The following is a 22,299-nucleotide window of genomic DNA, read 5'->3' as shown; positions in this document are numbered from 1 at the left end:
AGCTGATTTCCCCACCCAGCATGCATCTTGTTTTGCTTTTAAAATAAAACCTGTGTGGTCCCTGCAGGTGCTGCTTCCTAATTTTCAGCAGTTGATATCAGCATAGGAAAATGGAACCAAAGCCATTTCCTTGTTACTATGTTTGGTTCCTTGTGCTCTACTTTGACCTGGATAAGACCTTTTGCTTTTTAAGGAAATCATTTTCCTATGACATTGGTTATATGGTTCATAACGAGAGGGATACATCATTGGAAAACACCTTTCTTTTCCCAATTTATTTTTTCTCCTATTCTGTCACCTGTGCTTTCTCTTTCTCCTTAACTATTCTTTTCAATTATAGACTCCTTAATAGTAGTAATTTTTTAAGCTTAAAAAGTAGTTGCTTCTATTGTTGAGACAGAGTCTCACTTTGTAAAAGGTCTGGCCTGGACAGACTCACTAAGTAGGTTGTTTCTGATCTTGAACTCAGAGCATTTCTCCTCCTTCTGCCTCCTAAATATTAGGTCCACAGACAGGAGCTTCCATATCTGACCAAATTGATTAATAAGATACGTTTACTTTTAAGAAATGGAACATGTAACCCTTTGAATCCATGGTTCTCAACCTTCCTAATGCTGTGACCCTTTAATACAGTTCTTCATATTGTGGTGTCGCTGACCATATAATTATTTTTACTGCTACTTCAAACTATAATTTTTCTACTGTCATGAATTATAATGTAAATATTTTTGGAGATAGAGGTTTGCCAAAGGGGTCACAGCCCATAGATTGAGAAATGCGTTTTTGAGTTCTGAGTTATAATCTTTGAAATAATAAATGTTTTTAAAAAATTTAACAATATGAAAAAAGTCTTAAATTGGAAACAAAACTGGGATGTTGGCCAGATTGCCTTCCCCCAGCTTGTACATTATTGTATCCTATGGTACTAACAGTTATGAATTTTACTTAAACTCTTAAATAGCTTAGTAACTCCAATGACAAAGATAAAGTCGAGCTTAGATCTCATAGCTCTTGGGTTGTCAAAGCTGGATTTGGCTTACTGAATCTAACATGCTTAAAATGGGACTAACTTTTTAGTAAGAGACTCTAAAAGATTTCAGTGGACCCAGGATCTTACTTTGAATGTACTATACATGGTTGAACATGCTATGAGTGTTCTAGAGTGAACATATAGGAACTTGATCATCTTTGCGAGTACCTCAGAAGGTTGATGGTTGTGTTTATAATGCCAAATCTGACAGAATGCTCACATGATTCTCAAGAGGAACACTTTGGTATGGCTAGCGAACTAGCAAATGTGGCTGCATTCATTTGCCATGGGTAACTGCCATGAATAAAATGCTTAACCCCAAGGACAAATTTATTTTTAAAATGCATCGATTTTTCCCTGTTTTAGATTGGTTTTTGCTTTTAAATGGATGAGTATCACAATAGTGCAAAAAGATATACATGATTACTTTAAGAATAATTTAAGCTTTATTCATATGCACAGGACATAACTGTCATTTACTATGATTGAAGAAAATTCTTTTCATAATTAAAATAGATACAAAGCTTTTATAAAACTAACATTACTCGGACACATTTTATGAGAGGTTTTAACTATTATACTGTTCAGACCAAACTTTTGAAATCTTTTAGTTTGTTAGGAAAATGTGCTTACTGTGTTTCCAACATAATCTTTGCTTTGTGTTCATCTACAAATGGGTCTGTGAAGGAGGATAGCCACCTCACATGAATAGTGAAGAGTGTTTATACCCATTTCAGTGCCTTTATCCTTATCTTCTGGTGTTAAAGAAAACTTACAAAAATAATTTTACATTGTTAGTTTTGAGCATAAGAGTTACGGAGTTCTATGGTGAATCAAAAACCCTTTGAAAAGTCATGAGTGTCAAACATTCCTTCTGAATTGGTTTGTACTTGACAAAACATTCAAGATAAACTATAATCTGCTATTTGATGTGCTAGAAGATAGTGTGTGGACCACACTCCCAAGAACGTGAGAAAGTGACTGAATACGATTAGCAACTCAAGTGCCCCTGTGTGTGTATATGGAGAGTTAGTGTTGTAAATACGAAAGTGGATATGTAGGAGGGATGAACACTTGCTGTATACCCACAGACTTACTTAGGCAACAAATACTGAAGGAAGAAAATGGATTCAAGCAGCCTCCTCTCAAGATCTAGGGCTGTGTGGGTGCTGAGAAACTCTGCTTTTCTGCATTTTTAAGCTATATTATAAACACGAGGTTTTGAAGATTTTTCCTTCATTCTTTTTCTCAGTCCTTTTGGATTGGTTACATTCTCACCAATTTCCTAAAGATAGAAAGCCCATCCACAAAGTGAAACCCAATCATAGCATCTAAAATATTTGAAGATATGCTGTCCTGTATCTTTATTTCATGGGGACATGGATGCGCTTAGCCAACATACAGTACTGTAGGGTCCTGCATTTCTAGGGAAATGTTATGTTTTTCTTGAGAGGAAGTTTCATTAGAACCAAGCCAACCTCAAACTCGTGATCCTCCTGCCTCAGCCCCATTTTCTGATATTATAGGCACATATTACAACTCCCGAGAACTATCAATTAGATTGATATTAGATATGCACAGTAACAAGTTGAATTTGTATCTGGTATTTATATAGTTCATATGACTTTAAAGTAATTAATATCGTGATGATTTTAAAGAAGAAAGCCAGTTGATATTTTTTTTTTGCTTTGTGAAAAAAATTTGTCAGTTGCCTTTATGTAACACCCCTCAGGTTTACCATAATTAAACATTTACTTCATACACGATTTGCTACCAACAAGAAAGGATTACATTGCAATTAAATATAAATCTCAGCCTCTACAGCTGACCAAATGGGTTGATAAAAACTGTTGTAAGAAGTTTGAGATCTTGAAAGTTGTTTTTAAGCAGATTTTTTTTCTTTCTCATGTGAATTGGTTGATGTGAAGTCTATTATTACCTGGGCACAGTGGCAAGATTTCTGACATCTGTGATGCCAGTCATGACCATTTTATTCTGCTCCAAGATTACATATTAATTCTCCTTACCTCATACAATGGGAAATGTTATGATGCTGATTATAAAAGGGAATAATATCTGGCACAAGTAAGATGTTAAATACACTGGAGATAAAGGAAATGAATATTCATTGCATAAATGAATGCGTTTATGTAGGAGTAAGTAATTTTCTTTTCCGTGTTTCTGTACTCCTCCCTGGTCTCAACAGCATTTCTGTGCCTTCTTCAGTTACTGTCACAGTCAGGTCTGGCAAAACACAATCTACTTGGGAAAAATTTCCCCCCATTGGGTTCACACTGCAGCCAAAGTCTGGCAGATAACAATGGTAAGCAGCTCCAGCCAAAAGACTGATTCAATAAAGAAATTCCACCAATTGCACAAGGTCTGAGGTCTTCCAATGCCATTCGTCCAGGGAGTAATCAGAAACAATGCTTTCTTCAATCTCTCACAGCCATGAGCTGCTGCTCTTCTGCCTAGAAATGAGCATATAACCATCTAAACCCCAAGTGAACTCCTATCTCAGGCTTCTATGGCTTGGGGTCCATGTTTGTCTTTACTTCAAAACAAAGAATGTGGAAATAGACTAAGGAAAGAGAAGCAGAATGAGTGCTGAATGTGTAATGGATGCCAATATTGGAAAAACAAAAGCAAGCAGAAGAGGGGAAACAAGGAGAGTGGGAGAAAGACGATCGGAGGGGGAAGACGCCTTTGCCATGAGCATGGGTGGAGGGCAGTTTGTTTCCACCTCTGAATACTACTCTACACATAGAACATAGTGTTCTCAGACTAGAGCAGTGATAGTTTCTCAAGTTCTAGATTGCCTAGGAGAATGAAATGAATACTACAAACTTCTCCAGGCAATCCAATTGGGTTTGTAGAAATTACAGGGAAATGAAATTATTCATCCTGTGCAGTATGGCAGAAATGTGTTTGGATTCAGCATCCAGAGACTCACAGTCTAGATTTTTAATTGGCTTGAAGGATATCTATTAAGATCTTTTTTTTTAACTCTTTGTCTCCTTAAAGAGTGATTGATCTAACTGTTTAAACAGGCTCCTTCCCTTAGGGGAAGATAATCACAACAAAGTAAGGCGAAAACTTTGAACTCTGGGACATTAGAACTAGAGTTACAGGAATTTCTGCTACCTTTTGCTCTGACTCCTGTTTTCTCTGAGAACATAATTTCTTTGAGAAACCTAACTAGAATAGCAAATTGTTTAATTACTAGTCCATGACTTACAATGGTGCTGGACTGCATGTGATGGTACAAACTTATGGCCCTAGCATGTTGAAAAGCTGAGAAAGAAGCATCAGCTGTACTACACAGCAAGTTCAAGGTCAGCTTGGTCGACATAGCAAGGCTCTAGATACAAATATAATTACAGTAGCAATAGTATTGACTCTGTGATAATAAATATGAATCCACTAGTTTCCCATAGTTAGCCAGACAGTCACCTCATCTTAGAAACAGAAACGATCGGATTGAAACATAAGATAGATGAGAAACATCCAGAGAAACTGTAATTATACAAGATATGGAAGAAAGAAAACTGACAAAATCTCAAAAATAATTGTTCTCAAAACCAAATAAAGACGTAGAAGTTCAATTTGTGCTATTCAACATATTGTCAAGAAAATATTATCATCAGGTCCATAAGCACTGTTGTTTTTCTAAGCGACTTTGTGATTTTTAAAAATAGGGTATTTTAATATAGGTAGGAAATTATACTATGGTTTACAAAGATCACCATCATAATATTAGTTCATTTAAAGACATAGATGCAGATAAGGAAGGCCATCCTAACCATAGCCTAAGGACAGTATCTATGCTAACTAACCCAGTCCTGAAACTTCAAAAAAGAAGGAATAATAGACTGCCTATGAGAGCAGTAATTTTTTTCAATCAGTATACTAGACCTTATTTTCTATTTTAATATGAATTATAAATTTTACCCAAACTCTTAAGGAAATTTATTGTCCCATCTTCTTATCCTTTTCTATTTTTTTCTCCTGAAAACACCTGTTCTTTTCGATGCAGAACACAAACCATGTGGGTTGATCCTGTTGTTGTCCGGTACCTGTATTGTGTTCTCACTCCTTAGCTTATGATTAGCATCTATTCTCTCCTTTCATTTTCCCCTTTGTTCTCCATCTCATCTTAAACATTTTCTCTCTATAATATTGGGTAGCCTTTAAGTTTTTGATGAAATATATATTAGGGAGGTGACAATGACATAGTAAAACAGCAGCTCACTGTCCAACCTGAGGATCTCCAGGCTGTGTAGACCAGATTGTAACCTTCTACTGGCTGGACATATGCCTTGAGCAAGTTACTTAGATTAGTTGTTTTCATCTGTGATTGGCAAGGATTTTAGTCAGAGCTATCTGGAGGTTAAAATTTTGTGTGCCTGAAGTTTACTGAGCAATGCCTTGGAATCATAGCATCTCTAAAACAGAAGGATATGAGGATAAGAAGAAAAAGACTTTAAGTTGGTACAGTGAGATAAAAGCCAGAGCACAGCCTATCTGGAAACCCCAAGATGAAATGGACTCTGCGACTTGTGGTCAGTTGGGATGATGAGGTGGAGCCTTCATATTGCACCATGATCATCTCTCATATGGGCACTTCCCAAAAGGAGCTTTACAGAAAGCCAAAGGTTTTCTTTGGCTACATATCTCAGACACACTCACATGCACACACACTCACACACTCACATACACACTTATACTCACAACACACACACACATGCACACACACTCACACATTCATATGCACACTTACACTCACAACACTCACACACTCACATGCACACACACTCACACATTCATATGCACACTTACACTCACAACACTCACACTCACATGCACACACACTCACACATTCATATGCACACTTACACTCACAACACACACACTCACATGCACACACACTCACACATTCATATGCACACTTACACTCACAACACTCACACACTTACATGCACACACATACTCACATACTCACATACACACTTACACTCACAACACTCACACACTCACATACTCACATACACACTTACCCTCACAACACTCACACACTCACATGCCCACTTACACTCACAACACTCACACACTCACATGCACACACACTCACACATTCATATGCACACTTACACTCACAACACTCACACACTTACATGCACACACATACTCACATACTCACATACACACTTACACTCACAACACACACACTCACATACTCACATGCCCACTTACACTCACAATACACACACTCACATGCACACACACATTCATATACACACTTACACTCACAACACTCACACACTCACATGCACACACATACTCACACACTCACATACACATTTGCACTCACAACACTCACACACTCACATGCACACACACTCACACATTCATATACACACTTACACTCACAACACTCTCTCTCACACACATACACTCATGCACGCTCAACTCTCACACACTTATGAACTCTCATAGACTTACACATACACGTTTGCACACACAAATAAATAAGATAAATCTTATTTTAAGAAGGTACAGTTTCTGGTTTTTGGTTGTTGTTGATTTTGAAGAGGCTGTCATATATTCTCCAGACTCAACAGGAGTCCTTGTCTGTCTTAGACGTGCCCGTGTGCTACTTTTCTGATGGGTGCTGTCTTTAGTGACGAAAATCCTAGTTTTTATCAAGTAAAACATTCTTTGTTACTGGAGGTTTTACCTAAGATTCAGTTTTACTGATTTGATAGTTTTAGGCAAGCAGAAAATTCTCTTATTTCTACATACTGTATAAGGCAAAGGGATGTCTCTGCATGCTGCAATGCACGGCCAATCTCATTGACTTGGCTTCAAATTTGGATTTGAAAATATAGCTTTTTAAAACTGTGCTAGATGTACATTCATATTGTGCCATATGATTTCCAGTGTGTACTTAACAAACAACAATTTCATTTTTTCTGCCAAATTACAACACTCGTTGTCACTGAGGGAGTCTAAAAGAACACCAGGAATAAACAGAAAACAATGTATTTAAAGGTTAGCATCTTGTTTCAATAATGAAGCCTAAAGAATTATGCCAGTTATTGGGCTGATTCTGAAAACAAATAAGACAACAACAACAAAAACAACAACAAAACATTTAACAGTGGATTTATTGGTGGTCTCTCTCAGAGAAAACCAAAATATAATTAGCTGCATATGAAATAATGTTGGCTCTGAGAAGCCGTTCTGTGGATCAATCATTTCAACTGATCTATTCCTGCCTGGTTAAATAATACTGGTTATAATGTAAACTTTTCTCTCATTTTCCGATTATATTTACTCTTTTATTGTAGGGCACAGCTAACTGGGGCTCTGTGCTATCACTTTCTTCTCTTGTTGAAAGGCGGCAGGCAAAATATCGTGTGGGTACTATCAGAAGAGACAACATTTCTATATCTGTCTAAAATAGGGTATTGTAGACATTTTGGCCCTGGGTCTGCTGAGAAATGTTCATGGTCATGTAAGCAGGCAGTGAGATAGAGTGAGCATCCTTCCAGACACGGATTGTCCCCTCCAAAGACTGTGACACACAAGCAAGCTAAGTCCATTAGCAAGTAGGATTCCTGATGTATTGATTTAAATGCTACTGGCAGCATCTGAGTGACACATTGACCCCCTTATAATGTAATATGTGATCTAATTCTTAAGAGTTGGAGAGTTTTGCAAAGTCCAGGATTTTGTTTGGGTACTCAAAAGACAACCATCATTGCAGTTTCTATGTGGGTATTTTCAAAGTAGGTGTTATTTTCAAATATAATTAAAATGCGACACAGCTGACAGAAAAATCACTAATAAAGTTTTTTTACTGCATCTGAAATAGGGGTAACAGTGAATACTTATGTCTTGCAAGTCCATACTCATGGTTCTTGAAGTATATACTGCACAGCTATGTCCAGGCATCAATTCTAGAAACTACCCCTGGTCTTTCACTAAGAAAGCTCCCCTATGCCAGGATATGTCAGAGATAGACAGCAAGTTCAGTGCTATATATCAACACATGGCGGATTTCCTATGTGAGGAGTTCGCAGAGCTATGTCTCCAGACCCGCCATCAATCTCCCATCTTAGCCCCTTGACATCTCCTGTCTATACAACAGGAAAGTGCTTTTTAGCAGGAACATCTGCTCCCAGACATCTTACTCATAAAACATTTCTTCTAGCACACTGAGAATATGTGTAGAATCTACTTACATAAGTATATTATTCCTTTCCTTAAGAGTCAGCAATGGCTCTCTATCCTCCTTAGAATAAAATTCAGTGGTTCCATTAGGTTTTACAAAAACTTCCAACATCAGTTCATTGTCTTCTTCTTCAACCTCAACATTTATCTTTTTTATCAGAGACTTGGTTCAAGTCTTTTTTCACTAATGGAGAAATCCTTCTCGTGTACTGCCTAAATCCTACTCATATTAAAAATAAATTATAGGGGTTGGGGATTTAGCTCAGTGGTAGAGCGCTTGCCTAGGAAGCACAAGGCCCTGGGTTCGGTCCCCAGCTCCGGAAAAAAAAAAGAACCAAAAATAAATTATAGATTATGGAGTTATCTGGGGTCTCCATAAATTCTGCTCAAGGGTTAGTAATTTACCAGACTTACAGGGGTCTTTTTGAGAGACTTTTTTGACCTTTTAGAAAAAAGGCCAAAATACTGGCTGATTTTAAAATTATATATATATATATATATATATGTATATATATATATATATGTAGTATATGTATAGTTATATACATATATGTGTATGTAAATGTATTATGTATGTATGTATGTATGTAATATGTGATATGTCTTATAAAAGCAAGGATATGTTTTGTAGAGCCAAGGATATGTTTTGTAGAGCTTGGTATGGTGTAGTGGGAGGGGTTACCTCAGTGGCCCCATGCTTAGAAATCCTACCCCTGAGGTACCAGGGGTATAGAATAGAGTTTATTTGAGGACATGGGAATGGGAGTTGAGAAAGGAGTAGAGGCAGAGAAAGAGAGTAGAGAGAGAGAAAGAGAGATAGAGACAGAGACAGAGACAGAGAGATAAGACAAAGAGACAGAGAGACAGGAGAGGAGGCCAACCAGAATATGTGTAGGGGGAGAAGAGAAAGGGAAAAAAGGGGTCAAAGAGAGCGGAGGGATCAGACAGAGAAAAGGGACAGAGAGAGCAAAGAGGCCAAACAAACATTCTCTTTTATAGCAAGCCAGGCCTACCTGGTATTGCTAAGTAACTTATATGTACATATATACATTATATACATGTGTGTATATAATTGTATATTGTTTTATATGTATGTGTACATATACATATACAAAGTGTGTATGCATAGATCCATGCCATAATGCCCACCTGTTAAGGTCAGAGGAAAACCTGCAGGAAATGGTTCCCTTTTTCACGTGGAATTGTGAGAATGAAAGTCAGTCATCAGGCTTGGTGGCAGGAATCTTTGACTACCAAGCCATCTTACTACTACTACTACTACTACTACTACTACTTCTTCTTCTTCTTCTTCTTCTTCTTCTTCTTCTTTTTCTTCTTCTTCTTCTTCTTCTTCTTCTTCTTCTTCTTCTTCTTCTTCTTCTTCTTCTTCCTCCTCCTCCTCTTCCTCCTCCTCCTCCTCCTCCTCCTCCTCCTCCTCCTCCTCCTCCTCCTCCTCCTCCTCCTCCTCTTCTTCTTCTTCTTCTTCTTCTTCTTCTTCTTCTTCTTCTTCTTCTTCTTCTTCTTCTTCTTCCTCCTCTTCTTCTTTTCTCCCTTAATTTACTTTAGCTCAGACCTCTGAATTTTGGCTATTGAACATCTGGAAGGCCATTCATACCATTTTTGAAGGAAAATCATGAGCTAGGGTTTTAACTTTTGAGCGTAAACATTTAGGTAAAGTTTATATGAAGTTTATAAAGTTGACATAGATTTTAAAATAAATCTTAGTTTTGTTCAGACTCACTTTCTTAACTTCTTGATTGAAATAAACACCTCTTAGTGTTTCTGTAATATATCCACAATGACGGTCACAGAAACAATCTGTGTGTAAGTGTGCTAGTAGCTGTTAGTCATACACCTATTCATAACAGACCTAGGAAATCTCTCTAAGAGTTTTCTAAGACAACCAAAACCTTGATAGTAATGACAAAAGTGCCCTCATTCCTGAATGTTTTCTTTCAAGTGGACTGCTATAGTTAAAGTTCTTTTTTAAAGGAGCTAAATATAAAGGATTTGTTATACTAAAAGAACTATAGATCTATTTTAACTTCAAATGTTAAATAGCAACAACAGAAAAACAGTATTGTATTTTTCCCTCCAAATCTCTCCATTTAAAGTTCTCTATAGGTGTTTTTTGTCTGAGCACAGCAGCATAGCCATGTGCTAGGTTCAGTTATGGGGAGGATACACAGCAGAGAAGGACCTGAGGAATATGGCATAAACATGGAACCAACAAACCAGAATAAGTCCTGAGAAATAATAAACTCAAAATAAGTGCCATCCCATACACAAGACTTATAGAATGTCAAGGAAACCCCCACAGAAATCTTGCAAAATCAGGATATGTCTCCTTTGCAATTAATTGATTTGTGTTCCATAAAGTATATTTTTACTAGTTCACAGTGATAGCTCCATGCCACATTTGTGTTGATTCTCCATTTCCCTCACATGTTTTTTGACCTGACAGCAGGATGTGGACCTGTTCACTTGTGATACTCATTTTCCAACAAGCAGTGTGTGCAGGAAAATAATTGAAGTTACTCTATGACACAGGCTAGTTAGTTTGGAGGTAATTGAGATGATTTTGCCCTATGTGAATACTTTATCCAATAGCCAAATTACTTATTAAAATATCAAATGGTTTTGGCCAAAAAAATTAGCATCACTTGAAAATCTATTTGATGCTTTCATTTGCTTTGGCATTGGATCAGTGGAGAGTGGGGCAGTCTCCTAGGTTTCCAAAGGACTACAATGTGTCACCTTACATGAATGTATTCTAGCAGTTAAATAATATTATTTAGAAAATGAGACATTGATTATTCCTTACATCCAGACAGTCTTTCTATATAATGAAAAAACAGTGTAGCACTCTATGATATTCTGCCTTAACTTATGAAACAGTCAGAGATACATGCACAGGGAGAATGGAGCATCTGTAGGATGCAAGTGAGATTCTAATAAAATTATATTAGAGTAAGCATGTCGTCATCATCAGACTGGAAGTAAAGACTCCACCAGCATAGCCTGAGAGAACAGCTCCAGTACTGGGGTAGGTATCTGAGGAATGTAAGATCAGCATGCTAGCCAAGCAACCAGGATGGCTGCAACTAATTGATGTATGCATAAATGTAGAGGGCCACTGTTCTGCATCCTGCATGTTGCTAACCGAGGCTCTCGGGGTAGATGGATGAGCACAGAGACAAATGTCTCTTCTCGATCCTCTGTCCTTTTGCTGCTTTGTCCACCAATTTAAAGTCAAAGCCCATATCACCATCCTCATGGTTTTTCTCCCGTCAATCTCCCTCCACCAGGTGAATAGGCGGGGCAAGGCTGTAATGCTGTACTAAGCTAGAAAAGATGCCCCAGAAGGCTAAAATTAAAGGAACATTTGGAAGAACAATTACAACAGCAACAGAGGACTTTTTAACACAAAATATCACAAAGAGAAGGCAGAGTGCTCATTGTTTTGTAGAAGAGTTTCAGTGCTCAAAAAGGTAGATTTTTAAGTTGTTTCAGAGTTGAAAACACTTATATTGGTTTTATACACTTTAACTCTTGATAGTTCTTTTATATTAATAACACAATAGTACTAACTTAAGATATTTCTCCATTTGATTGTTGCTTTGCTTGCAATACCTCAGTTTTCAGAACAACAATATGCTCTAAATACATTTTTCCTAGTTTTGCAAACTCTCTCTCTCTCTCTCTCTCTCTCTCTCTGACTCATAAGAACTAGCATTTAATATTGCCTGTACATACTTCATTCGGAAGCATAGGTTTCATTCTTGGCAAACAGTCATGCAAGTCAATTATCTAGTGTGCAGAGTGAGTCTAGATAGACAACTTCCCCTAACCGGGCAATGCAAACGGTTTTCTGAAGAACATAAAAACCTGTGGGCACTGCTGTGCCAGAGGCTGACTATGTAAGTGAGGGTGGAGAATGTCAGCGCCTTGACTCCTTTTTAAAAGTCTCATAGAGGTTGCGAACTAAGTGTGGTTTGCCTGGAATTTTTACACTTTTAGCACTTGATAATCTTGCTCCAGGGAAGAAACATGACTGACCACTTTATGCCTAACTCACCGATGTGAGCTGAGAAGTCTCACAGGAAGTGTGGTGTATTTTGTTTAGCATCTCTCCCTCCCTCCGTACCCCACCCCCACCCCCCGGTGCGTGTATGTGTGTGCACATTAAGAGCATATGAACAAGTTATTTTTAGCTTTAAAAGCATCCGTGCATTACTGTGATCCCATTTCTTCCCTTCTCCCGGCTCTCAGATTCTCCTTACCTCCCTCCCTACCCACCCAACTTCATGTTCTTTCTCTCTTTGGCTCAATAGATAAAATAAAAAACAAACAAACAGATAAACAAAACCATCTTTGGAAAATTATTAGGGAATATATTTGCGAGATTTTTCTTTCTGACAACCAGAAACGTAGGTGAAAGAGAGATGACGCAAAATGTTTTCCGCGGAGGCATTTCGCCTGGGATGTAGTACCGAGAAAGACTTGAAGTAGTTTGGTATTCTGAGTGGGCTCTTTTGAGTGCTTGTAGATGGTATAGGAGAACTCAAAATTGCAGATATTGGAAACTCTCACGTTTGACAATTCTCCTGAGTAACAAGCATAGAAAATGCTGCCTAGTTCAAAGACCACTAAGATGAGGGACGGCGAGACGCTAAGCTCACACCGAACTGGGCTTTTTATGTAAACATGGAAATATGTTTTCTTTCATCCTAACATGTTTTCCAGTAGATTGTTTTTAATTGGAAATAATTTTTCATACAGCATTTCTGCTCCCTGGCTCCCCTCCCCGGACTCCTCCCACATTCCCACATCCTCCCCTCCTCTCCACCCATCGAACTACTCCATCTTTTTCTCCTCTCTAGAAAACAAGCAGGCAAACAGAAAAGGCAAAGGAAACAGGATAAAGAAGAAACACACACAAGCAAAACTCATGAAATCCTGAAGTTCCAAAAGTTAATATACAGTCAAAGGGCCAACACTGAAAAAAAGTGACATGAGACAAAAGGTTTACAAAGATACAGAGACGCCATTGAATTTACTTTCCTTGGCCACCTGTGCTGGGCATGGAGCCTACCTTAAAGTGTGGTTAATATAACCAGTGAGACACCAGTAAAGATAATTATAATTATCATTAGTTTGTAAGCTTGCATCGATTGGAGAAAGGTTCCTGGGGGAGGCATGTGAACTCATAGCCACTTTCCTGTCTGAGCACTGGGACCCATCCAGCTTGAACCTGTGCAGGCCCATGCATGCTGCCCCAGTCTTTGTGGATTCATATGTTTAAACCTCGCGTGGTAGCACAGACCTGAAATCCCAGCATTCTGAAAGGTGAGAAAAAGGAACTCACATCTGAGAGCGGTGTAGACTGCATAGATTCTGTTTGAATAAACAAAAAATAAAAGGAATCAGTAATCGTTGCACACTCTGGAAGGCACTACTCCTGCTTTAACTGTTTTCTGGCTGCTGTGTTCTAAGTAGAATCCTCTCTGCCATACTGTATTCCCCGAGCATGTGGAAAAGTGAATGGCTGGTCCCACCTCCTGACAGTGCCACTTAAGCTTCAGAGAAAGAGGTATTTTAAGTTAGAAGCTTGAAATTTAATTCCTTCTACATAGAATGGTTTTACAACAGAAATAGTTCTTCTCTGGATATGTTACCCATATTTACTTGTCTCTGTACAGATTTGTGGGGCAACTCTTCTCTCTGATGGTACTGAAGAACTCAGGTATGCAGGAGGGCAGGAGGCTGTGATATGAGCAGAAGGCATGGAGTAGGGAGCAAACGTTTTATGTTTTTGCAAAAACTCATGTTCAGAGCTATTATCTGCCCGCAACCTATTTGTAGTTTTCACTTTTAACGATTTAGCCAACCGTCAAAAAAATCCATCTGACTAAACATGCCAAAACGCACTGCCCACTGCGTCAGGAAAAAGAGGCCAGGGTCTTCATTAGCAAAACAACTGCACACAATGATACTCTTGACATTCTGGATCAAGACTCTGAAGACCTGACCTTACACAAGAGGCTCTGGTATTCTATGCAGTGTGCGAAATGTATTTGTTGAAACCAAAATTTGCTTTTATTTATTTATCTGTCTTGGTAAGGGGAGAAAGCTCATGCTCCACTTCCCCTCTCTGCGCTGGAGCCCTATCGAGCTGGAACCTATGCATATGCCCGCATGAGGCCATAATTTCCATGATTTCCTATGTTAAGCCTGGCATGGGAACACATGGGTGTGTGCTGGTATATGTGGTACTCTGAGGCCAACAGTGTCAGGCATCCTCATTGCTCCCCACTTCAATGTTCCAGTCTTTTAGTGAACTTGGAGTTTGCCAATTCCACTGCAGTGACCTGTGGGCAAAGCCCCAGGAATCTCCCTCCATGTGCGTCTCTAGATCTAGTGTTTTGGATTGAGATCATGCCTTTATAAACTGAGCCACATCCCCAGCTCTAAGCTTCTCCCTCTACACTTAGATATTTCTTCCCAACATTTTCTGAGTAGTGTTTATCTCTAAACATCTCAAAATTAAAAAGTAATATTTCTAACATTCTTAGTATACACAATCTATAGTTAATGGTAATGAAATGTTTTTTGAAAAACCTTCTAATTTTGACCCTCTGGCATAATACCATATGGAAGATATGGTTGCTTAATACTTTCTGAAATTATTGGGATGACAAAATTATAAATGGATAAGAGCTCCAAATAGTATATTAATATTAGGCATGAAACCTTTAGATTGGGCAAATAAAACACACGTGCCTATTGTGGTCCGATTGTTCAGAGTCGTGTATTAAGAAATTGACATGGAACATAGATCATCTCTTTTCAACTGTGAAAAGAAGGGACACAAACATTATTTGTTCAACATCTTTATATGTTGTTAGGAACAACACCAGCTTCTGTGGACTAAAAATTTCTCTTTACTTCATTGTTTCCTGTGTAAGTTTTCATAAGTTTAACATTGGGAATTAAAACAGAATGCTGTAGAATATCATAGTAAGCATTATAAATGTGATTGAGAGTATGTTATTATTATTAAATAGAAGATTTTTATAAATCAGCAAATTTCTGTGATATGACTTGGGCCTAAGAATGCATGGAACCATGCACACACAATGTGATATTGTTATTGATTATATACTATGCAGTATTCTGTTTTTCTTTTTGCTTTCTTTGTATTGGTGACATTGGCTATGTCATACTTTGTGCCAACCAAGTTTAAGAGAAAAAGAAAATTTGACTAAGAATGATTCAGAGAGTGACAATTAGTTTTCAGAAAGTAAAACAGGGATTATGAGACAAAGCTTCTGTCTTGGGAAAGAAATAAAATTCCTTTATTATGAGAAAGAAAAAAAAACAGCAGGTAAAGGTACAGAGGCAGGATGCTCAGGACAAGTGCCAAGTCCCTAAGTGTACACCTGTATTCAATGCCTCTGTAGTCTTGGGCATTTGAATACTAATTCTTAATGGGTGCTGACTGGGGAGTCAGAAAAGGTGTGTCCTTTCTGGAAAAGGTATGTCACTGGAAGAGGACTCGGAGACTTCAGACCTGTGCCCATTTGGGTATGCTTCCTCTTCTTCCCGCTTCTGTGAGCTCTCAGTTCCCAGCTCTGGTGGCCATTCTGCTGCACCTGTATCATGGATTCTTCTCCTTCTGCAAGCGTATGCTCCAATAACGTCTCTTCTGATCATTGCCTTGGTCACAGTGTCTTGTCATTAAAATGTTTTAAGGGCAATCTTTTTTTTTATATGTTTAAAATATTGTGTGTGCCTCCAGGTGGAGAATAAATTGTATGTGAGGCCAAACTGAAGCAAGATGCTGATACAAAGATTGCCACAGTGGGACAGGCATGGGGAGTCCACACAACCTGAGTGTTGGCAAAAGGGCCAGTGAGGAGGTACAAAGTACTTTCTGGTCATTTGTCTGCCAGCATGGGTGTGACCAAGTGTTACTTGCTGAAGTAGTGAAGTGTGTGGATACTCAGGAGCTAGAGACGGGAGCATCAAGTTCAAGTCACTATCCCAGGCTGAGCCCCACTCAGAACAAAAGACACGTATTTGGAAAGGCTAGGAAGAACAGCAATCATCCCTTTATCTCATCCACGTTCATTGCAAACCAACATGCTGGTTTAATTTTAAAACACGGACGTGCTTCATAAAGAGCACTGTTTTAAGAACCAAAGCCCTTGGGCCGAGCCCAGTATATTCATCGAAGTCAATTTTCTCAGACTTTGGGAAGCAAACACACTGATGTGTTTAGAAGTTCTCAGTTGGTTGCTTTCCAATGAAGCCCATGTATTCTGGTGTTTTTGTCTTTCATTTACTGCTTGAAACCCATACAGTTTCACCATCACCCCCAGTATGGCAATTAAAGGTAAAATACGATAATAGAGAACTCAGTCATTTGGCTTTTATGTATTTATGTTCTATGTCGGATATGTGACAGATTGCGATAACAGAACCAGTTATAATCAAAGTGCAGCCGTACAAATATAGCAGCCACCACGGAACGGCTCCCTTTGCTGAATGAGACAGAATGGGAGTGCCATCTCCCACTGCACTCTCTCTAGAGCAGCATGCCAGCCTCAACACCTTTGCCGCATCCCCCTCACTGCTACTGCGAAACGTCCCCACAGTCGCACTTCACCTGAGTTTGTCATTGATCCTTGCACATCGGATTTTCTGCTCTGCAGACAACTAATTTGAGTAGCTCGAAATATAAAACTTACAGCTTTCCCCTTCGGTGTCCCAGTTCACATAACAATATAGAAGTCACTTCCCAGTGCAGAAAACCCCAAGGCCCTCAGACTTTGTTCAGCCTCCATGGTGCTACATAATTTGTTTTATTTCTCTGAAGCCTGCAGCGTTTCTCATGTGTTGTTAGGGGAAGGGATCCATTGTCAGTGTGTAGGCATCGCCTCAATTAGGCTCTGCTGGCTTCTCTGTCTGCATGGGAATGCAGATTTGGTCGTCTGGAGAATGACAGTTGTTTGTTTCACTCGTGTGGTGACTGATCTTGGGTGGAGACTTACAGGTTGACTCAAATATTTATAAACATGTCTGTTGCTGTCTTTCGCAGAGATTATTCTGAAGGGAGGAGAGGTTTTTTTTATGTTTTGTTGGATTGCTTCTGGTTTTCACAAACTCCTTTAACCTTTTCTTCTCTTGAATTCTAAACTGCAAATTCATTTTTATCCAGCTAGTCCCAGAGACTATAACCTTGAAGTGGGAATAGCGTTGTACCAGTAGGGGGAGCTCACACCATGCCTATTTTATGGGTTGACTTGAAGTTAATTTTGTGGTTTTGTTTACTTAAGGGTGGAGCCGGTTTCACTTTAAAGCTAACAGTTACTAGGATTTGGGATAGAAGTTATTTCCGGTTGAAAAGTTAGGATAATCTGAAGTTGTAAATCTCAAGTGCGTTAAGAGTTTAGGTCTTTAGTTACTGAATCGTCATACTGTGTTTGAAGTTTTCAGATTGCTGAAATGTGGGGGCTTTAGAATACACTAAAGTGTCTCTTTCCTTGCCTGTGTCATTAAATTACTACCTCCCGGAAACAGTGACAACAGGACTTGGGCTGAACATTTTTTGTGCAAATGACTGTAGGTCAGTGTAAACAAGGCAGGTGCTCACACATGGTTGTGAACGTTAAGTGTGAGCTTAATTTTTTTTTCATAGATGTCCCTGGAGGAATTTATACTTGGGGCTATTCGTATTTCTCACAAGATTTGCATAAAATGGAATTGGAAAGGCACACAGATCTCAATTAGCTCTGTCCAGTTCAAATCAGCCAAGTACTCGGAGCTGAAGTATCATTCCAGCACCTTTTGTTTTCCCAGGTTATTTTCGACTCCCCTTTGAGATGTTAGCAATTTTCCAAATACTGCCTGCAATCTCAGAGTCTCTAAGATGGTGAACACCAAGCACTTCTTCATCTTGTACTTTTCGGCAGGCATTTAATGTGTCCCCAGAATGGGAGAGGGAGTAACATTTTCTGTTTGTTCCTTTTCCCCACTGTTGAACATCTGTCTAATGTCACGCACAGGATACCCACGCTCTGCTCTGCCCATGACTGTGCTCTGCCCACAGTAAACTCATGGTCTTGAGAATGTACCATTCAGTGAATTGGGAGAAGGAAGGTTCCAGAGTATGTTTGCTTCCTCAGAATAAGAGATCACAGTTGTCTCCAGACTGGCCTATGTATTTGACTTTCAAATCATTCCTGAGTCAAGACAGCTGACTAATTGCTAACATTTTGCCCAACGAAACTGAAAGTCTGGACTAGAGTATGTGTGATGCCTGGACATTGATTATGAAATCACTTATGTCATAAAATTTTCATCTAAATTACTGTGCTATTTCATACGTTACATGTGATGGGAACCCTTGTGTGGAAGACGGAGGGATAATGGAGAGAAGAAAAATGAGGTGAGGAAGGAGAGGCTACTGAGAGACTGGGAGAGGTTCTCAAGCATTTATACTGTTTCCTCAGGGTGAACACCACAATTGTCTAGCAATTTCCTAGCAATAAAATAACTATCCTGTGTTGATGAGCCTTTAGCGTGACAGAGTGATGACCTTAGCCTGGATTCTCAGATTTTAATAGCTCTGTGGGTCCCATAGGGAAAGCTCTTTGCTCATTGCTTTCTTTGACTTAGTCTTTCTTCTCTGTCAGTGATCCTCCTGCATACTTTTCTCTCATTAGCATTATATTCCTAGAGCATCATCACTGATACAATGTCTCTTTCTGTATCACACATTTATTTTAGATGGCATAAATTTAACAAAACAGGTTGTTCTGTGGACAGTGTTATCTTACACAGGCATACCTAACACTATGTACAGAGTCTTTGAAATTCAGCATACCTGGCTTCTACTTCAGAACTCTCGGCCTTATAGAGAAAGCACATTTAGGGTGCTACACGTGGTTTGGCATTTGTAAAAGAATATGTTTTTTTTTCTAAAAAAGTCTCATTCATTGCACATGTTTGAGTTCCTCAAGAATTTAGATCTATCATTGTTTGGTGTCTGAGTATTTTCCTCCCTCCACTGCCCTGCTGCTGTACTTATGGCTATGGTTCTGTGGTTCTGTAGGAAACTGTACTAAAGGTCCTTCTGTTAATACACAGGTTAGATATATTTTAGTCTCCCAGGCAGTTCCTTAGCTCAGCCATGTACCAGAAGCCAAACTGAGTGGCTTTAATAACTTCGTCAATAAATCTTACAAAATGTGGTATCTTAAGCCTCTATCACTTATATAGAAATTATAATATAGATATTACAGAAAAATACTCAAGAAAGTGAGCAGTATTTAAACCAAACAAAATGTTATTGCCAACTATTAATAACTTTTATCAAGTAACTCATGTCTTAGCCTTAGCTATTGAATTGATGCTAAGCTCTTTGTGAAATCACCCAGTGCTTTGTGAAACCTTCTGTTCCCAGATCCATAAGATCGCTTGATTTCAGAAATGCAAGGCTCTTGGTGTTTTAGACAGCAGTTCAAACACAGCATCTAAACTCGATCTGGATGTGAAGTCTCACCTGTAACCCAACACTTGGGAGACTATGGCAAGAGGGTGGCAAATTTGAGGCCAAACTGAATAGAATAACAAGACCCTGCCTCACAATAAATAAAAGCAGAGAACAAGCAAGCAAAAATAGCCCTTTCCAGGGCAGTAATGTTACATATAAACTATCTGTGCATGCTGAGTTGTTGCGGGACACAGAGCCTGTGCACTGCTGCAGAGGGCAATGTGGATACAGTGACTCCTTTTGGGTTTTTTCATACCATTAAGTCTCCTTTCAGAAAGTAAAAATTTAAGTGCTTGGTTCAGACTTATATGTCTCCAAAACGTTAATTTAGTTAGTGACTGTATTCATTAATTCTACAGTTGGTAGACTAGACCATTGTTCAAGTTCTAGGAATAGAAAAGTGAAAAGGCTAAAATTTGTGGTAGTGTGTTACAATCTGAAGTAGGGCAATGAGATCAAAGACATTGGAAGTGGAACAAAGGCCATCAAATTATTTACTTTATTTTCTTGGACTAGATATACAAGCTTTTAGTACAAAGCAGGAGGGTAGTCTATTGCTCAAAGGGATTCCTATGACAGCTCTTTGAATTACCAGATTTTATTAAATGGGAGGGCCAGGTCAGCTATGGAATTGCATAAACTGAACATGAAATCATTAAAGATTAAGTTTTCTGTTTTTCTTATGGGTGTCATGAGCATAGCAAAAGTAGCACATTTAATTCCCAGAATCACTGGTTCATCGCAAAGATGAGTCATGTTGAACTAAAGGGACCATATTTTAATGAACCAGTCTGGATACAGAAGCTCATCTATGCTTAGCAGCAGACAGCCTGGGGAACAGGAGACAATCTATTTTTCAAATGAAAAATTAGTCCCCAGTGCTGTCCTTCTGTCTTAATTTTCTTCTTAGCACTCTGTGCATTCTTCCTTCTTGCACTCCCTCTTGCCTTGGGGTTTCCTTAAAAAACAAACCACAGACACAGAACATTTTCCATTCTTCTGGGTAGAATTCCCCCTGTGCCATTTGTTAACAAATGAGCACCACCAAATGTTTGTGGTAACCTATAGTTTACAGCACTGAAAGTAACATTTAAAGTGCTTGCTTGTTCTTGGGGATTCTTTTATACTCTTTGCAAAAGATGAAAATGTGCAGGAGTGGACTTTTCAGGCCCTAAGCATGGCATGCCCTACAGGAAAAAACAGTTCATACAGGTTTGTAGCCAGTAGGGAGGACTTCAGAAAGGAGGTAGAATATGAGACAAATCTTAAAGGACCATTTTTTTGTTTTGACTAATTTGACAAATTTTATCATTTTCCAATCTATTATCCTTTTGAAATATACAGGGTAAAAATTTCTTAATAAGAACTGCATAATGCACCCTTGTGTTTATTGCTCCTTCCAACAGATCAATTTATGAATAATTTTGCTCTGTTTTCTATGTCTAAGAAAATATTTATATATTGAGTCTATAGTTTTGAGTCTCTCACGGGTTCTAGATGTAATAAAATATTAAGATATAAATTTTAGTGTCAGTGAAAAATGATAGAGACAAAATGAAAAGGAAATGTTAATTTTCAGTATTTTATTTAATAATAGTTAACTGCTATGGTTTGTGATATTCTATGAAAAGCTCTTCAAGAAGATTTGAATATGTATTTTTTTACTGAGTATTATATAATATTACCTTTAAATTATGTTAATAAATAACTATAAGGTCTGGGAATGTAGCTTAGTTGCTAGCCCTAGGGATGACCAGCACATCATGAAACCCAGGTACTACACCTAAATTGAGCTTTCAGGAGGTAGAGGCAGAGGGCTCATAAGCTCAAAGTTACCCTATATTAGGAAGGCTAGTTTTAAATTTAAACTTGCTACAACCTGCGAGGAGAGTCTCAATTGAGAAATTGTCTAGATTAAGTTGCCCTGTGGTCATGACTATAGAAAACTGTCTTAATGTTAACTAACAGAATAACACAGCCTACTGTGGGCAGAAATATTCCCTATGCAGTGGGTTCTGAACTACATAGGAAAGCAAGCCAGAAGCACAGGTCCATTCATTTCTTTGTTCTTTTATGCAAATATGCTGTGACCAGCTCTTTGAATTTTTGCCTTAGCTCTTCCTCAATGATAAACTGCAACAGCCAGATGAGCCCTTCCTCACCTATGTTGCTTTTTGGCCAAGTTAATTAATCAGAGTTGGCCGAGGTAATTAATCATAGTAACAGAAAAAAGTTAGAACAAGTATATATTAAATTTAAGGCCACTCTGGTCTGCATAGCAGAGAGGCACTGAAGGAGAAAGCGAAAGAGAAAGAAACGAGTAAAATGACATGTGCTAGTAGGTTGATTTTAATAACATGATTGAAAATTTAAAGATAATAAATTTGGGGCCTCTAATTTGTAATATAGCAAAGCTACAATCACAGAAACACCTACAGAATTGTTGATCTTTAAGATGAGTCCTGCAGTTACA

At 38.5% G+C, this 22,299-nt stretch overlaps 1 protein-coding gene across 1 annotated transcript in view; it reads left to right on the top strand.

Moving 5' to 3' along the window:
- The window catches only part of Tmeff2 (transmembrane protein with EGF-like and two follistatin-like domains 2), a 287,500-nt gene that overhangs the window by 17,256 nt on the left and 247,945 nt on the right, over positions 1 to 22,299 (top strand). The window lies entirely within an intron of this gene.

The sequence above is a fragment of the Rattus norvegicus genome, chromosome 9 (genome assembly GCF_036323735.1).
Source record: "Rattus norvegicus strain BN/NHsdMcwi chromosome 9, GRCr8, whole genome shotgun sequence".
Classification (NCBI taxonomy): Eukaryota; Metazoa; Chordata; class Mammalia; order Rodentia; family Muridae; genus Rattus; species Rattus norvegicus.
The sequence above is the reverse complement of the archived record's forward strand: the minus strand, read 5'-3'. Positions and strand labels throughout refer to the sequence as shown.